General features: G+C 41.0%; 3 non-coding genes across 3 annotated transcripts; all 3 read right to left on the bottom strand.

Moving 5' to 3' along the window:
* Positions 1-371: 371 nt before the first annotated feature.
* On the bottom strand, positions 372-444 carry TRNAK-UUU (transfer RNA lysine (anticodon UUU)). The gene has a single exon. It is a non-coding gene; the product is annotated as a tRNA-Lys (tRNA).
* A 3,585-nt stretch (positions 445-4,029) lies between these two features.
* TRNAK-UUU (transfer RNA lysine (anticodon UUU)) lies at positions 4,030-4,102 on the bottom strand. Its single transcript has one exon. It is a non-coding gene; the product is annotated as a tRNA-Lys (tRNA).
* A 13,732-nt stretch (positions 4,103-17,834) lies between these two features.
* Positions 17,835-17,907, bottom strand: TRNAK-UUU (transfer RNA lysine (anticodon UUU)). The gene has a single exon. It is a non-coding gene; the product is annotated as a tRNA-Lys (tRNA).
* Positions 17,908-18,464: the final 557 nt, after the last annotated feature.

Below are 18,464 nucleotides of genomic sequence, written 5' to 3'. Positions count from 1 at the left end.
AAGACATTTGACAGCTTCCTTTAGCAAGTACGCCTGAACAGTGACTTGAACTCTGGACCCTCAGATTAAAAGTCTGATGCTCTACCAACTGAGCTATCCAGGCTCGGAAACCTGTAGTTTTAGCTCTTCTAAGCGTCTCTACAAAGAATATGGAGGTAAAGAAATAAAAGCTTTGGTGGAAAATCAAAAATGTGCCCAAAATCTGTTAAACAAACATAGAAGGGTTGTTTCCACAAAAACCAAAGATGTTCTCAAGCTGCTTCTAAACCCTCAGTTTTGCACAGTAGAATACTACAATAAAGAAGCAAAGACTCAGTGGAAAATCAAAGATGTGCTCAATAAAGACATTTGACAGCTTGCTTTAGCAAGTACGCCTGAACAGGGATTTGAACCCTGGACCCTCAGATTAAAAGTCTGATGCTCTACCGACTGAGCTATCCAGGCTCTGAAAAAAAAAAGCTCTATTTAGCTCCTCTAAGTGTCTTAACATAAAATATGGAGGTAAAGAAACAAAGCTTTGGTGGAAAATAAAAAATGGGCCCAAAATCTGTTAAACAGACATAGAAGGGTTGTTTCCACAAAAACCAAAGATGTTCTCAAGCTGCTTCTATACCCTTGGTTTTGTACAGTAGAACATGGCACTGAAGATGCAAAGACTCAGTGGAAAATCAAAGATGTGCTCAATAAAGAGATTTGACAGCTTGCTTTAGCAAGTACGCCTGAACAGTGACTTGAACCCTGGACCCTCAGATTAAAAGTCTGATGCTCTACCAACTGAGCTATCCAGGCTCGGAAACCTGTAGCTTTAGCTCTTCTAAGCGCCTCTACAAACAATATGGAGGTAAAGAAATAAAAGCTTTGGTGGAAAATCAAAAATGTGCCCAAAATCTGTTAAACAAACATAGAAGGGTTGTTTCCACAAAAACCAAAGATGTTCTCAAGCTGCTTCTATACCCTCAGTTTTGCACAGTAGAATACGACAATAAAGAAGCAAAGACTCAGTGGAAAATCAAAGATGTGCTCAATAAAGACATTTGACATCTTGCTTTAGCAAGTACGCCTGAACAGTGACTTGAACTCTGGACCCTCAGATTAAAAGTCTGATGTTCTACCGACTGAGCTATCCAGGCTCGGAAACCTGTAGTTTTAGCTCTTCTAATGGTCTCTACAAACAATATGGAGGTAAAGAAATAAAAGCTTTGGTGGAAAATCAAAAATGTGCTCAAACTGTGCTAAACAGACATAGAAGGGTTGTTTCCACAAAAACCAAAGATGTTCTCAAGCTGCTTCTAAAGCCTCAGTTTTGCACAGTAGAAAACGGCACTGAAGAAGCAATGACTCAGTGGAAAATCAAAGATGTGCTCAATAAAGATATTTGACAGCTTGCTTTAGCAAGTACGCCTGAACCCTGGACCCTCAGATTAAAAGTCTGATGCTCTACGGACTGAGCTATCCAGGCTCGGAAAAATGCTCTTTTTAGCTCCTCTAAGGATCTCAACATAAAATATGGAGGTAAAGAAACAAAGCTTTGGTGGAAAATCAAAAATGGGCCCAAAATCTGTTAAACAGACATAGAAGGGTTGTTTACACAAAAACCAAAGATGTTCTCAAGCTGCTTCTATACCCTCAGTTTTGCACAGTAGAATACGACAATACAGAAGCAAAGACCCAGTGGAAAATCAAAGATGTGCTCAGAATCTGCTAAACAGACATAGAAGGGTTGTTTCCACAAAAACCAAAGATTTTCTCAAGCTGCTTCTAAACCCTCAGTTTTGCACAGTAGAATACGACAATAAAGAAGCAAAGACTCAGTGGAAAATCAAAGATGTGCTCAATAAAGACATTTGACAGCTTGCTTTAGCAAGTACGCCTGAACAGTGACTTGAACTCTGGACCCTCAGATTAAAAGTCTGATGTTCTACCGACTGAGCTATCCAGGCTCGGAAACCTGTAGTTTTAGCTCTTCTAATGGTCTCTACAAACAATATGGAGGTAAAGAAATAAAAGCTTTGGTGGAAAATCAAAAATGTGCTCAAACTGTGCTAAACAGACATAGAAGGGTTGTTTCCACAAAAACCAAAGATGTTCTCAAGCTGCTTCTAAAGCCTCAGTTTTGCACAGTAGAAAACGGCACTGAAGAAGCAATGACTCAGTGGAAAATCAAAGATGTGCTCAATAAAGATATTTGACAGCTTGCTTTAGCAAGTACGCCTGAACCCTGGACCCTCAGATTAAAAGTCTGATGCTCTACGGACTGAGCTATCCAGGCTCGGAAAAATGCTCTTTTTAGCTCCTCTAAGGATCTCGACATAAAATATGGAGGTAAAGAAACAAAGCTTTGGTGGAAAATCAAAAATGGGCCCAAAATCTGTTAAACAGACATAGAAGGGTTGTTTACACAAAAACCAAAGATGTTCTCAAGCTGCTTCTATACCCTCAGTTTTGCACAGTAGAATACGACAATAAAGAAGCAAAGACCCAGTGGAAAATCAAAGATGTGCTCAGAATCTGCTAAACAGACATAGAAGGGTTGTTTCCACAAAAACCAAAGATTTTCTCAAGCTGCTTCTAAACCCTCAGTTTTGCACAGTAGAAAACGGCACTGAAGAAGCAAAGACTCAGTGGAAAATCAAAGATGTGCTCAATAAAGACATTTGACAGCTTGCTTTAGCAAGTACGCCTGAACAGTGACTTGAACCCTGGACCCTCAGATTAAAAGTCTGATGCTCTACCGACTGAGGTATCCAGGCTCTGAAAAATGCTCTTTTTAGCTCCTCTAAGCGTCTTTACATAAAATATGGAGGTAAAGAAACAAAGCTTTGGTGGAAAATCAAAAATGTGCCCAAAATCTGTTAAACAAACATAGAAGGGTTGTTTCCACAAAAACCAAAGATGTTCTCAAGCTGCCTCTCTACCCTCAGTTTTGCACAGTAGAAAACGGCACTGAAGAAGCAATGACTCATTGGAAAATCAAAGATGTGCTCAATAAAGATATTTGACAGCTTCCTTTAGCAAGTACGCCTGAACCCTGGACCCTCAGATTAAAAGTCTGATGCTCTACCGACTGAGCTATCCAGGCTCTGAAAAATGCTCTTTTTAGCTCCTCTAAGCATCTCAACATAAAATATGGAGTTAAAGAAACAAAGCTTTGGTGGAAAATCAAAAATGTGCTCAAAATCGGCTAAACAGACATAGAAGGGTTGTTTCTGCAATAACCAAAGATGTTCTTAAGCTGCTTCTATACCCTTGGTTTTGTACAGTAGAACATGGCACTGAAGATGCAGAGACTCAGTGGAAAATCAAAGATGTGCTCAATAAAGACATTTGACAGCTTGCTTTAGCAAGCACACCTGAACGGGGACTTGAACCCTGGACCCTCAGATTAAAAGACTGATGCTCTACCAACTGAGCTATCCAGGCTCGGAAAAATGCTATTTTTAGCTCCTCTAAGCATCTCAACATAAAAAATGGAGGTAAAGAAACAAAGCTTTGGTGGAAAATCAAAAATGTGCCCAAAATCTGTTAAACAGACATAGAAGGGTTGTTTCCACAAAAACCAAAGATGTTCTCAAGCTGCTTCTAAACCCTCAGTTTTGCACAGTTGAAAACGGCACTGAAGAAGCAAAGACTCAGTGGAAAATCAAAGATGTGCTCAATAAAGACATTTGACAGCTTGCTTTAGCAAGTACGCCTGAACAGTGACTTGAACTCTAGACCCTCAGATTAAAAGTCTGATGCTCTACCAACTGAGCTATCCAGGCTCGGAAACCTGTAGTTTTAGCTCTTCTAAGCGTCTCTACAAAGAATATGGAGGTAAAGAAATAAAAGCTTTGGTGGAAAATCAAAAATGTGCCCAAAATCTGTTAAACAAACATAGAAGGGTTGTTTCCACAAAAACCAAAGATGTTCTCAAGCTGCTTCTAAACCCTCAGTTTTGCACAGTAGAATACTACAATAAAAAAGCAAAGACTCAGTGGAAAATCAAAGATGTGCTCAATAAAGACATTTGACAGCTTGCTTTAGCAAGTACGCCTGAACAGGGATTTGAACCCTGGACCCTCAGATTAAAAGTCTGATGCTCTACCGACTGAGCTATCCAGGCTCTGAAAAATGCTCTTTTTAGCTCCTCTAAGCGTCTTTACATAAAATATGGAGGTAAAGAAACAAAGCTTTGGTGGAAAATCAAAAATGTGCCCAAAATCTGTTAAACAGACATAGAAGGGTTGTTTCCACAAAAACCAAAGATGTTCTCAAGCTGCTTCTAAACCCTCAGTTTTGCACAGTAGAACACGACAATAAAGAAGCAAAGACTCAGTGGAAAATCAAAGATGTGCTCAAGAAAGACATTTTGTAGTGGAAACCCAATATTTCTATATTTTGGACTTTGAGCCTTTGGTAGTGGACATTAGTGAATTTAACATTCTGTATAACCAAATGTCATGTTTGCCTTCTGTTCTTACATTTACGCAATATGCAATACATCCTCTTATGAAACTTCTGTTCTCAAAACGCTGACAAGATAATATATAGTATAAACACGTTACATTTTCCATCTGTTTTGCAACTTTGGAAGACAGTATAACTCAGACATGGACAACCGCAGTCTGAAACAGCTACCGCAATAATTACTCAAGCAATTTTACTGGAAACGTATGCAAATAACATGGGAGGTCTATGCTATTACTAACTCATGATGTAACCCAATTATATCGAAGGAACCACACGTGGGCCTAAGACAACCCAGTCATTTCATCCACCACCTGATGGCCAATCACAGATGACCGGAGGATGGAAGAATTGCAAGATGCTTATCCAATAATTAAACAATACGTTGTATCTATGTAATCTTTTGACCTGCCCAGATGTTAAACTCTTAAAAGAGGCTACATGCCCAACATTAAAGTTAGAATTGAGGAAGCTATACATGCTGAACCTCGTGTCAGTGTGAAAACTTCTTATGCGCATTATCAATTCAGAATTAATATGGAGGGGTGTAAACATTCCAAATTGAGTAAGCCGTGGTTCCACAAAGGAAAGCCACGACAGCTGGTGGCCCGTACGGGGAGTGATCGATAGGTTCCAAACATCTCGGACAGAAAACACGGACATAGGCAACCTTGGACTTAGTGGGCCCAACAGACTCATCAGAACACGGTAAGATAAATTAATTATCTATACCTGTGTGGCTAACTCCGGGCTTGCCTATGTGCCGTGCCAGGCCGATAGATTTGGAACCGCACGACGACAGGTATTTATAAGTCTCGATCACGTGATAAGAACCTGTCATAAGATATAAAGGAATGTTTACATGCCTGTTGTTTTGAGAGTTCTGGTCGAGTGGCGAGGTCAATAAGCTGCCTTAAGGGGGGGGAGACCCTGCACAGGCGTCCCTACTTGGTCACAGGTTTGGTTACAAAACCTAAGAGTAAGGGACCTGTGAGGGTAGTTTGGCTGAGGTGTTCCTGCTCTGGTCCGGTTTGATTACAAAGCCTAAGGGTCAGGAAGCCGTCAAACGTCTGGGCAGGTATCGCTACTTCGGTAAAGTCTGGTAAAAGGCTTCCGAAGAAAGGGAACTGACAGACCGGATCCCGAGGGGCAGTGAGACTAAAACCAGTCGTACCGGTACTCTGTCTATTTGTTTGTTTAGTTGTGTGGGTATACCACCCATGTCTTGCCCAAATTGCCAAAAAGGATTGTTATTGACGATAAGTACCCTCGGATGGGAGATCTGTAGTCAGAATAATCCCTACCCCCCCCCCCCCCCCCCCGCTGTGGTTACGGTCCACTGTTTGAGGATCATGGTCCGCAAATATTTGTTTATCGTTTAAACGTGCACGAGTAGATCCCTCCGTCTGAGGGTAGATCAATGAACTGTGTAGTGACAGAAATGCTAGAGACTCTAGGGCGGGGCATATTGTGTCCGGCGTCTGAGGAGACTTTTATAATCATGAATCTGGCAGCCATGATTGAAATTGAAAGGCAACAAACATTGTACCGAGGTCAATTCTTACACCCTCCAGGAAAGTGTGGAAGGAGTGGGGAGTCAAGTTATCATTGATTAATCAAGCAATCTTCCTGTGTGTCCTACCTGTCTTTTATATGAAGTTAGTGTGCTTGTCTGTTGTGTAGAGTTAATCCTGCTGAGTTGTTATATAGGAATAGTTTGTTTGTCTGTCATATAGAAGTAGTATCAGTCCTGCTCAACTGTAAGAAGAGATTGTTGGCAATGAGAACGCATTGGCTGGGTTATAGCCAAGATTAATGCACCGTACACAGCGGCTCGCTGTGGGTTTGGACTTTGTAGGTTGCATGTTCATTATTGGATCCCTTCTAGTAAGACAGACTACTAGACTCTGTTGCTGTTGAATTGTTAAAAGTTGAAAGTATAGGCTTGTGCCCGTAAGTGAATGTATAAAAAGGGTTAACTGAATGTGTTTAGCGGAAAAAAAAAAAAAAGGCTGCTAACTTCATTTAAAAAGAGGAAGTGCCATAACTCTTAATAGAAGTGAAGCAATTCCTGTGCTGTAATAAATAACTACTGTTGGATGTTAAAACTACTGCGGATGGCTTGTTATGTAATCTAATCCTTGATATACATCCGTCACACAAATGTAAAAAGTTATATGCCACTCACATCCTGAGGGGGCTCTTAAGAATACAAACTGTAACAGACTGCGTAGCCCATCATACCCACAAGAAAATACATCTATGTTTGCCAAGTCCCCAATTCAATTGTAACCACATACAATGTTAGGTGGTCACCGCTGTGACAGTAAAGTTACAACATAATATATGTAATTTATGCATTAGACATTAGAATTTCCCTGAGTGTCAGAAAGAGGAAGAGAAGGTGGGCTGAAATGGCGTCTGTATCAGCACACGCCAAAGACACCAGCGTTCAATATAACAGTTTAGTAAATAGAGAGAATTGCAGTACATTACCAATCAGATGGAGATGCCCGGCATCTAAGACTGCATCTGCCCGGTCGCCGGAAGTCTGGGACAAAAACTGTTGTAAAAGTAAAAATTAGCCACGTTCTCCCTTGTAATCCTGTCGCTGGGCTGTCACAGGAGCGAGAGGTTTTAAAAAGAGGAAGTTACTGATGTTGCAGTAATAGGGAAGTTAAATTTAGATAGTTTAAACTGGTTTGAATAGTTAACTTTAATAAACGTTAAAATAAATTACAGGGAGTAAGGTGTGAAGGAAGTAAGTTGCTGCAGATAAGCCGAAGAATGGGAAACAAGCAGGTAACGATAAGGCCAGGTATCCACAGGAGGAACGGGGCAGATTGACCCGTAATTTGTAAAATGTAAATTGTGTGGTGCATAAGACTTTATCTTTATTGGGTTGTGATGTGTATCCAAGGACTGCCAACCTTGAATGAGAGAATAAGGAAGTAAGGGATTAGCCTGATTCAGGGGGGTGGAGCTAGATGATGCAAGAACACGTCTCTTATCCAAGGAGGGGGTAAGAATCATAGATAGCCAGAAGAAAAAGTTTTGTTTTTTCCTCCTGTCTCAAACTCAGCTTTCCACGGTTCCTGACACCCACAAGACAGGCATAGGGAAATTGAATATACCCACCATGATAATATATACGAGACCCAGATACACACCCCTGGGTCAAACAGTATCCCCCTAGTTTAAAAAAAAAAAAAAAAAAAAAAGGGGTGAAGGGTCAGCCACGCATGTTACGTGCTGTGTGCTGATGCTTTGGAAAAACTGCCAACCGGCCACAATTTCACCGTTAATTTCCCTTGTAGAAGGCCTGGAGGCATCCAAAGACTAACCAAGTTCTGCAAGAAAGGTTGTTCTCCGGGCCAGGCCATACCTGTACATACACCCGTTGCCAAATTCCGCACCTTTCTGGGCCTTGTTTCATACTGCCGCCCATACGACAGTATTGACACAAAAGCACAGAGGACAACCACAGCCATGAGGTTAGATCCAGTGACTCGAGGAGCTCCCTCATCTGCTTGTGCGGTGGCAGCAGTACAGGCAATGGTTGACAAATCTTCTAAGTTGGTATTGGACTACCCCCTAGTGGTCTACACCCCAAATGACACCCAGAACATACTCATGCAAGTGTAACCCAAGCACTTATCTCTGGCCTATTAGATCCGGCTACAATGTGCTCTTTCCATGCCTCCCCCAATATTTCTTCCCAATGTTGTAATACCTTGAATCCGGCTACTCTTCTTTTAATCAGGTATTCCGGTTCAAATGGGGGAGGGGAGGCATAGGTGATCTGAGTATGACAGATCAGCTATTTTTTTAAGTTTTTTGAGATTCTGTGCAACAAAATTCTGACAAAAACTGTTATTAGAATACACTGTTAATGATGCATATTTTGAGTTTTCTTTTGTAGATGGTACCAGGGTGAGGATTGATGACTCCGAACCAGATATGCAGAGCTCACACAACAAGATGTCCTAAACGCAGAAGCTCTGCCTCTGCATGTCTCAGGGCAAGAAGCGAAACTGGAGGCCCTCACTGAGGCGTGTGGAGTGGTAGAAGGTAAGACGGCAACTCTTTACACTGACTCCTGGAATGCATTTGGCATGGCTCATGATTACGGCCCAATATGGAAGGCCAGACAGTTTGTTACCTCAGCAGGACAGCCAATTAAGAATGGTGCAGCGGTGCAGAATCCCATGGAAACCCTACTACTACTACCTGGCAATGGAGAATTCACACCGATTTCTACAATGGAGAAGCGAGAGGTGACACCCTCGCCGACAACACAGCAAAGGCAGCAGCCCTCAAGCCGTGGAAGAAAGAAGAATAGATACTGACAGCATGAGTCAGTGATAAAAACTTTGGACTTTGATAAAAACTTTGGACTTTGATAAAACCTTGGACTTTGATATGTCAAGGACTTTACAGTTACAAGTCAACGAGGAAAGAAAGCAGATGGGCTAAAAGACGGGAGCGACAGAACAGGACGGCGTATGGCGAACAATCAACAGAACTTGCCTACAGAGGTCTCTGTCCCCCATGATGGCCCAACTGGTACACAGAATCAAAAGCAGCGATGACGTTGACACTGAACAAGAATGGGTGACACCTAGGTTCTCTGTAGCTGCTGCATCATTTGTCCAGTTAGCATGATCTTTGCCATATGCGAGTCCGGACAGAAGTAAGGTGGCCATATAACACTTGCCTTGACCACTCTACCCATTTCAGAGATTGCCAATTTGACCACACTCAGCTCACACCTGTTGGGGAGTATGAATATGTGCTTTTTGTTGCTCGAGTCTTTTTCAGGTTTGAGGCCCACCCTGATACTAAGGTAAATGAGCAGATAACCACACAGAAGCTCATGAATGAGGTAATCTGCAGACACAGGGTACCAGAAGTGAATGAGGTAAACGAAGGTACACACTTCACAGGTAAAATAATGTGACATCATGTCTGGAAAGTAATTGGACAGGGGAGTGTGCCTTAGTAAAGCCCTTATGCTCCTCCACATCCTGTCAGACAGCATTGAGGATAATGAGGTTACCCCCCATAGTTACTCTATCTTGATCCAACTCTGCTGTGTTCTGTAGTTATCCTGTCATGTTGGTCTACCCTTGTTTTCTGCATAGGTACGATGGCTCTTTCCAGTCTTGTCACTAGGTAGTGTAGGGTCAGGGTAGGCGGCCTGGACGTGTTCACCATCAGGACTATCTCCAGGAGGGACATTGGTGTGGGTGAAGATCAGGGAGTCCCAATCCGTGCGTATCTGTGCACACTACTAGTATGTACTTCTAGTACAGCACATTAGAGTGAGAAGAGAGGCTCCTGGTGATAGTTTGGACCTACACGTGTACATTGACGTCATAAGACAGCCAAGGGGGGTACCTGACGAGTTTTTAAAAATCTTCCTGCTTATTATGGTAAATAAAATGTGGACTGGATTAATTATGATTATTATAATTAGCAGTAGTTTGTAAATTATACTAGAGATGCCTTATAGCGACTAGTCGACCAATAGGACCTACCTCGACTATGACTTTTCAAAATAGAATGGCACTAGGTACGATTTTAGCCAAAAAAGGGAGTGTCTGTTAGATGATAGGGTTGACTTGTATCTACATTCCAGACAAAACGTGACCCGCAGGTAAAGACGCAGTTGCCATTAAGAAGCTGACCGCACTAACTAAAAAGAGCTAACCTTAATCTGTTTTCCTCAGTAAGGTACCTAACGGGAGAAGGAAAAAATATATATAAATAAGTTTTGAAACATTGTGTATTTAAAACACAGTGATAGGTTTTCGCTAAGATTTTGCTTTATTTTATCTGCAGTGCACTCTGCTCATGCCATGCAACATGCCGGTGTTACAACGCCCCTGGTCCTGTTACCTTGCTGCCTCTGGAAAAGGGAAGTGGGAATAATCACCTGGTAGCTCTTCCCTTCCAGACTAATATATATGATAATGCACTTACTAATGAGACAAAGATTCAGTCATGTTGATCAGTCATTATATGGTCCTGACTTTGCACTCTTGTTGATGAATCGAGGTAACGTCAAGAAGGCGGGGTTCTATACAAGTTATGCAGTGTTTACCTGAAATAGTAAAAGTCGCACCTCTCCTAACCTAATGCCTCGAGATCCCAGGTGGTAGCCTAGACCTCCACATGTACCAAAAGACCCGATTGCCATGAACCCACACCTAGGTATCAGAGGGGCATTTGCAGCCTAGGCGACAGTTGTGAAAGACCGCCACTCTACTGAGTTTTCAGAACGTTCTACACAAGAGGTTATTCTGATAAGGAAGTTATTAATTATATTTGTCACCTTTATAGTCATCCTAATTTCTGTTTGTCGTTGCATACAGTGTATTCCGACCCTGATGACTACCTGGTCCACCTGTCTCACTACGATGTCCAACAAAAAGCCCACTGTCAGCGCAAACATCAACATCATGGATCCAGAATACGATGATGTCGAACCATCCTATACCCCCATGACAGCAATAGCTCCAGTGTACAACACAATGCGAGTCTAGGGTCAGCGGTGGGGGTGGGACGGAGCAGGGCGAGTTTAGTGAAACAGATAGTTTCAAGGGGGGTCTGTAGTGGAAACCCAATATTTCTATATTTTGGACTTTGAGCCTTTGGTAGTGGACATTAGTGAATTTAACATTCTGTATAACCAAATGTCATGTTTGCCTTCTGTTCTTACATTTACGCAATATGCAATACATCCTCTTATGAAACTTCTGTTCTCAAAACACTGACAAGATAATATATAGTATAAACACGTTACATTTTCCATCTGTTTTGCAACTTTGGAAGACAGTATAACTCAGACATGGACAACAGCAGTCTGAAACAGCTACCGCAATAATTACTCAAGCAATTTTACTGGAAACGTATGCAAATAACATGGGAGGTCTATGTTATTACTAACTCATGATGTAACCCAATTATATCGAAGGAACCACACGTGGGCCTAAGACAACCCAGTCATTTCATCCACCACCTGATGGCCAATCACAGATGACCGGAGGATGGAAGAATTGCAAGATGCTTATCCAATAATTAAACAATACGTTGTATCTATGTAATCTTTTGACCTGCCCAGATGTTAAACTCTTAAAAGAGGCTACACGCCCAACATTAAAGTTAGAATTGAGGAAGCTATACATGCTGAACCTCGTGTCAGTGTGAAAACTTCTTATGCGCATTATCAATTCAGAATTAATATGGAGGGGTGTAAACATTCCAAATTGAGTAAGCCATGGTTCCACAAAGGAAAGCCACGACAATTTGACAGCTTGCTTTAGCAAGTACGCCTGAACAGTGACTTGAACCCTGGACCCTCAGATTAAAAGTTTGATGTTCTACCGACTGAGCTTTCCAGGCTCGGAAACCTGTAGTTTTAGCTCTTCTAAGCGTCTCTACAGACAATATGGAGGTAAAGCAATAAAAGCTTTGGTGGAAAATCAAAAATGTGCCCAAAATCTGTTAAACAAACATAGAAGGGTTGTTTCCACAAAAACCAAAGATGTTCTCAAGCTGCCTCTATACCCTCAGTTTTGCACAGTAGAAAACGGTACTGAAGAAGCAATGACTCAGTGGAAAATCAAAGATGTGCTCAATAAAGATATTTGACAGCTTGCTTTAGCAAGTACGCCTGAACCCTGGACCCTCAGATTAAAAGTCTGATGCTCCACCGACTGAGCTATCCAGGCTCTGAAAAATGCTCTATTTAGCTCCTCTAAGCATCTCAACATAAAATATGGAGGTAAAGAAACAAAGCTTTGGTGGAAAATCAAAAATGTGCCCAAAATCTGTTAAACAGACATAGAAGGGTTGTTTCCACAAAAAACAAAGATGTTCTCAAGCTGCTTCTATACCCTCAGATTTGCACAGTAGAATACGACAATAAAGAAGCAAAGACTCAGTGGAAAATCAAAGATGTGCTCAATAAAGATATTTGACGGCTTGCTTTAGCAAGTACGCCTGAACAGGGACTTGAACCCTGGACCCTCAGATTAAAAGTCTGATGCTCTACCGACTGAGCTATCCAGGCTTGAAAAAATGTTCTTTTTAGCTCCTCTAAGCGTCTTAACATAAAATATGGAGGTAAAGAAACAAAGCTTTGGTGGAAAATCAAAATGTGCCCAAAATCTGTTAAACAGACATAGAAGGGTTGTTTTCACAAAAACCAAAGATTTTCTCAAGCTGCTTCTAAACCCTCAGTTTTGCACAGTAGAAAACGGCACTGAAGAAGCAAAGACTCAGTGGAAAATCAAAGATGTGCTCAATAAAGACATTTGACAGCTTGCTTTAGCAAGTACGCCTGAACAGTGACTTGAACCCTGGACCCTCAGATTAAAAGTCTGATGTTCTACCGACTGAGCTATCCAGGCTCGGAAACCTGTAGTTTTAGCTCTTCTAAGCGTCTCTACAGACAATATGGAGGTAAAGCAATAAAAGCTTTGGTGGAAAATCAAAAATGTGCCCAAAATCTGTTAAACAAACATAGAAGGGTTGTTTCCACAAAAACCAAAGATGTTCTCAAGCTGCCTCTATACCCTCAGTTTTGCACAGTAGAAAACGGCACTGAAGAAGCAATGACTCAGTGGAAAATCAAAGATGTGCTCAATAAAGATATTTGACAGCTTGCTTTAGCAAGTACGCCTGAACCCTGGACCCTCAGATTAAAAGTCTGATGCTCTACCGACTGAGCTATCCAGGCTCTGAAAAATGCTCTTTTTAGCTCCTCTAAGCATCTCAACATAAAATATGGAGGTAAAGAAACAAATCTTTGGTGGAAAATCAAAAATCGGCCCAAAATCTTTTAAACAGACATAGAAGGGTTGTTTCCACAAAAACCAAAGATGTTCTCAAGCTGCCTCTATACCCTCAGTTTTGCACAGTAGAAAACGGCACTGAAGAAGCAATGACTCAGTGGAAAATCAAAGATGTGCTCAATAAAGACGTTTGACAGCTTGCTTTAGCAAGTATGCCTGAACCCTGGACCCTCAGATTAAAAGTCTGATGCTCTACCGACTGAGCTATCCAGGCTCTGAAAAATGCTCTTTTTAGCTCCTCTAAGCATCTCAACATAAAATATGGAGGTAAAGAAACAAATCTTTGGTGGAAAATCAAAAATCGGCCCAAAATCTTTTAAACAGACATAGAAGGGTTGTTTCCACAAAAACCAAAGATGTTCTCAAGCTGCTTCTACACCCTTGGTTTTGCACAGTAGAACACGACAATAAAGAAGCAAAGACTCAGTGGAAAATCAAAGATGTGCTCAATAAAGACATTTGACAGCTTGCTTTAGCAAGCACGCCTGAACTGGCACTTGAACCGCCGGACCCTCAGATTAAAAGTCTGATGCTCTACCGACTGAGCTATCCAGGCTCTGAAAATGCTCTTTTTAGCTCCTCTAAGCGTCTTAACATAAAATATGGAGGTAAAGAAACAAAGCTTTGGTGGAAAAATAAAAATGTGCCCAAAATCTGTTAAACAGACATAGAAGGGTTGTTTCCACAAAAACCAAAGATGTTCTCAAGCTGCCTCTATACCCTCAGTTTTGCACAGTAGAAAACGGCACTGAAGAAGCAATGACTCAGTGGAAAATCAAAGATGTGCTCAATAAAGATATTTGACAGCTTGCTTTAGCAAGTACGCCTGAACCCTGGACCCTCAGATTAAAAGTCTGATGCTCTACCGACTGAGCTACCCAGGCTCTGAAAAATGCTCTTTTTAGCTCCTCTAAGCATCTCAACATAAAATATGGAGGTAAAGAAACAAATCTTTGGTGGAAAATCAAAAATCGGCCCAAAATCTTTTAAACAGACATAGAAGGGTTGTTTCCACAAAAACCAAAGATGTTCTCAAGCTGCCTCTATACCCTCAGTTTTGCACAGTAGAAAACGGCACTGAAGAAGCAATGACTCAGTGGAAAATCAAAGATGTGCTCAATAAAGACGTTTGACAGCTTGCTTTAGCAATTATGCCTGAACCCTGGACCCTCAGATTAAAAGTCTGATGCTCTACCGACTGAGCTATCCAGGCTCTGAAAAATGCTCTTTTTAGCTCCTCTAAGCATCTCAACATAAAATATGGAGGTAAAGAAACAAATCTTTGGTGGAAAATCAAAAATCGGCCCAAAATCTTTTAAACAGACATAGAAGGGTTGTTTCCACAAAAACCAAAGATGTTCTCAAGCTGCTTCTATACCCTTGGTTTTGCACAGTAGAACACGACAATAAAGAAGCAAAGACTCAGTGGAAAATCAAAGATGTGCTCAATAAAGACATTTGACAGCTTGCTTTAGCAAGCACGCCTGAACTGGCACTTGAACCGCCGGACCCTCAGATTAAAAGTCTGATGCTCTACCGACTGAGCTATCCAGGCTCTGAAAATGCTCTTTTTAGCTCCTCTAAGCGTCTTAACATAAAATATGGAGGTAAAGAAACAAAGCTTTGGTGGAAAATCAAAAATGTGCCCAAAATCTGTTAAACAGACATAGATGGGTTGTTTCCACAAAAACCAAAAATGTTCTCAAGCTGCTTCTAAACCCTCAGTTTTGCACAGTAGAAAACGGCACTGAAGAAGCAAAAACTCAGTGGAAAATCAAAGATGTGCTCAATAAAGACATTTGACAGCTTGCTTTAGCAAGCACGCCTGAACTGGCACTTGAACCGCCGGACCCTCAGATTAAAAGTCTGATGCTCTACCGACTGAGCTATCCAGGCTCTGAAAATGCTCTTTTTAGCTCCTCTAAGCGTCTTAACATAAAATATGGAGGTAAAGAAACAAAGCTTTGGTGGAAAAATAAAAATGTGCCCAAAATCTGTTAAACAGACATAGAAGGGTTGTTTCCACAAAAACCAAAGATGTTCTCAAGCTGCCTCTATACCCTCAGTTTTGCACAGTAGAAAACGGCACTGAAGAAGCAATGACTCAGTGGAAAATCAAAGATGTGCTCAATAAAGATATTTGACAGCTTGCTTTAGCAAGTACGCCTGAACCCTGGACCCTCAGATTAAACGTCTGATGCTCTACCGACTGAGCTATCCAGGGTCGGAAACCTGTAGTTTTAACTCTTCTAAGCGTCTCTACAAACAATATGGAGGTAAAGAAAAAAAAAGGTTTCGTGGAAAATCAAAAATTGTGCTCAAAATCTGCTAAACAGACATAGAAGGGTTGTTTCTGCAAAACCAAAGATGTTCTCAAGCTGCTTCTATACCCTCAGTTTTGCACAGTAGAACACGGCACTGAAGATGCAAAGACTCAGTGGAAAATCAAAGATGCGCTCAATAAAGACATTTGACAGCTTGCTTTAGCAAGTACGCCTGAACAGGGACTTGAACCCTGGACCCTCAGATTAAAAGTCTGATGATCTACCGACTGAGCTATCCATGCTCGGAAAAATGTTCTTTTTAGCTCCTCTAAGTGTCTTAACATAAAATATGGAGGTAAAGAAACAAAGCTTTGGTGGAAAATCAAAAATGTGCCCAAAATCTGTTAAACAGACAAAGAAGGGTTGTTTCCACAAAAACCAAAGATGTTCTCAAGCTGCTTCTATACCCTTGGTTTTGCACAGTAGAACACGACAATAAAGAAGCAAAGACTCAGTGCAAAATCAAAGATGTGCTCAATAAAGACATTTGACAGCTTGCTTTAGCAAGCACGCCTGAACTGGCACTTGAACCCTGGACCCTCAGATTAAAAGTCTGATGCTCTACCGACTGAGCTATCCAGGCTCGGAAAAGTGCTATTTTTAGCTCCTCTAAGCATCTCAACATAAAATATGGAGGTAAAGAAACAAAGCTTTGGTGGTAAATCAACAATGTGCTCAGAATCTGCTAAACAGACATAGAAGGGTTGTTTCTGCAAAAAACAAAGATTTTCTCAAGCTGCTTCTATAGCCTCAGTTTTGCACAGTAGATTCCGACAATAAAGAAGCAAAGACTCAGTGGAAAATCAAAGATGTGCTCAATAAAGATATTTGACAGCTTGCTTTAGCTAGTACGCCTGAACAGGGACTTGAACCGTGGACCCTCAGATTAAAAGTCTGATGCTCTACCGACTGAGCTATCCAGGCTCGGAAACCTGTAGTTTTAGCTCTTCTAAGCATCTCTACAAACAATATGGAGGTAAAGAACTAAAAGCTTTGGTGGAAAATCAAAAATGTGCCCAAAATCTGTTAAACAAACATAGAAGGGTTGTTTCCACAAAAACCAAAGATGTTCTCAAGCTGCTTCTATACCCTCAGTTTTGCACAGTAGAATACGACAATAAAGAAGCAAAGACTCAGTGGAAAATCAAAGATGTGCTCAATAAAGATATTTGACAGCTTCCTTTAGCAAGTACGCCTGAACCCTGGACCCTCAGATTAAAAGTCTGATGCTCTACCGACTGAGCTATCCAGGCTCTGAAAAATGCTCTTTTTAGCTCCTCTAAGCATCTCAACATAAAATATGGAGGTAAAGAAACAAAGCTTTGGTGGAAAATCAAAAATGTGCTCAAAATCGGCTAAACAGACATAGAAGGGTTGTTTCTGCAATAACCAAAGATGTTCTTAAGCTGCTTCTATACCCTTGGTTTTGTACAGTAGAACATGGCACTGAAGATGCAGAGACTCAGTGGAAAATCAAAGATGTGCTCAATAAAGACATTTGACAGCTTGCTTTAGCAAGCACACCTGAACGGGGACTTGAACCCTGGACCCTCAGATTAAAAGACTGATGCTCTACCAACTGAGCTATCCAGGCTCGGAAAAATGCTATTTTTAGCTCCTCTAAGCATCTCAACATAAAAAATGGAGGTAAAGAAACAAAGCTTTGGTGGAAAATCAAAAATGTGCCCAAAATCTGTTAAACAGACATAGAAGGGTTGTTTCCACAAAAACCAAAGATGTTCTCAAGCTGCTTCTAAACCCTCAGTTTTGCACAGTTGAAAACGGCACTGAAGAAGCAAAGACTCAGTGGAAAATCAAAGATGTGCTCAATAAAGACATTTGACAGCTTGCTTTAGCAAGTACGCCTGAACAGTGACTTGAACTCTAGACCCTCAGATTAAAAGTCTGATGCTCTACCAACTGAGCTATCCAGGCTCGGAAACCTGTAGTTTTAGCTCTTCTAAGCGTCTCTACAAAGAATATGGAGGTAAAGAAATAAAAGCTTTGGTGGAAAATCAAAAATGTGCCCAAAATCTGTTAAACAAACATAGAAGGGTTGTTTCCACAAAAACCAAAGATGTTCTCAAGCTGCTTCTAAACCCTCAGTTTTGCACAGTAGAATACTACAATAAAAAAGCAAAGACTCAGTGGAAAATCAAAGATGTGCTCAATAAAGACATTTGACAGCTTGCTTTAGCAAGTACGCCTGAACAGGGATTTGAACCCTGGACCCTCAGATTAAAAGTCTGATGCTCTACCGACTGAGCTATCCAGGCTCTGAAAAATGCTCTTTTTAGCTCCTCTAAGCGTCTTAACATAAAATATGGAGGTAAAGAAACAAAGCTTTGGTGGAAAATCAAAAATGTGCCCAAAATCTGTTAAACAGACATAGAAGGGTTGTTTCCACAAAAACCAAAGATGTTCTCAAGCTGCTTCTAAACCCTCAGTTTTGCACAGTAGAACACGACAATAAAGAAGCAAAGACTCAGTGGAAAATCAAAGATGTGCTCAAGAAAGACATTTTGTAGTGGAAACCCAATATTTCTATATTTTGGACTTTGAGCCTTTGGTAGTGGACATTAGTGAATTTAACATTCTGTATAACCAAATGTCATGTTTGCCTTCTGTTCTTACATTTACGCAATATGCAATACATCCTCTTATGAAACTTCTGTTCTCAAAACGCTGACAAGATAATATATAGTATAAACACGTTACATTTTCCATCTGTTTTGCAACTTTGGAAGACAGTATAACTCAGACATGGACAACCGCAGTCTGAAACAGCTACCGCAATAATTACTCAAGCAATTTTACTGGAAACGTATGCAAA

Source organism: Eleutherodactylus coqui, chromosome 7 (assembly GCF_035609145.1).
Source record: "Eleutherodactylus coqui strain aEleCoq1 chromosome 7, aEleCoq1.hap1, whole genome shotgun sequence".
In the NCBI taxonomy this organism is placed as follows: Eukaryota; Metazoa; Chordata; class Amphibia; order Anura; family Eleutherodactylidae; genus Eleutherodactylus; species Eleutherodactylus coqui.
The sequence above is the reverse complement of the archived record's forward strand: the minus strand, read 5'-3'. Positions and strand labels throughout refer to the sequence as shown.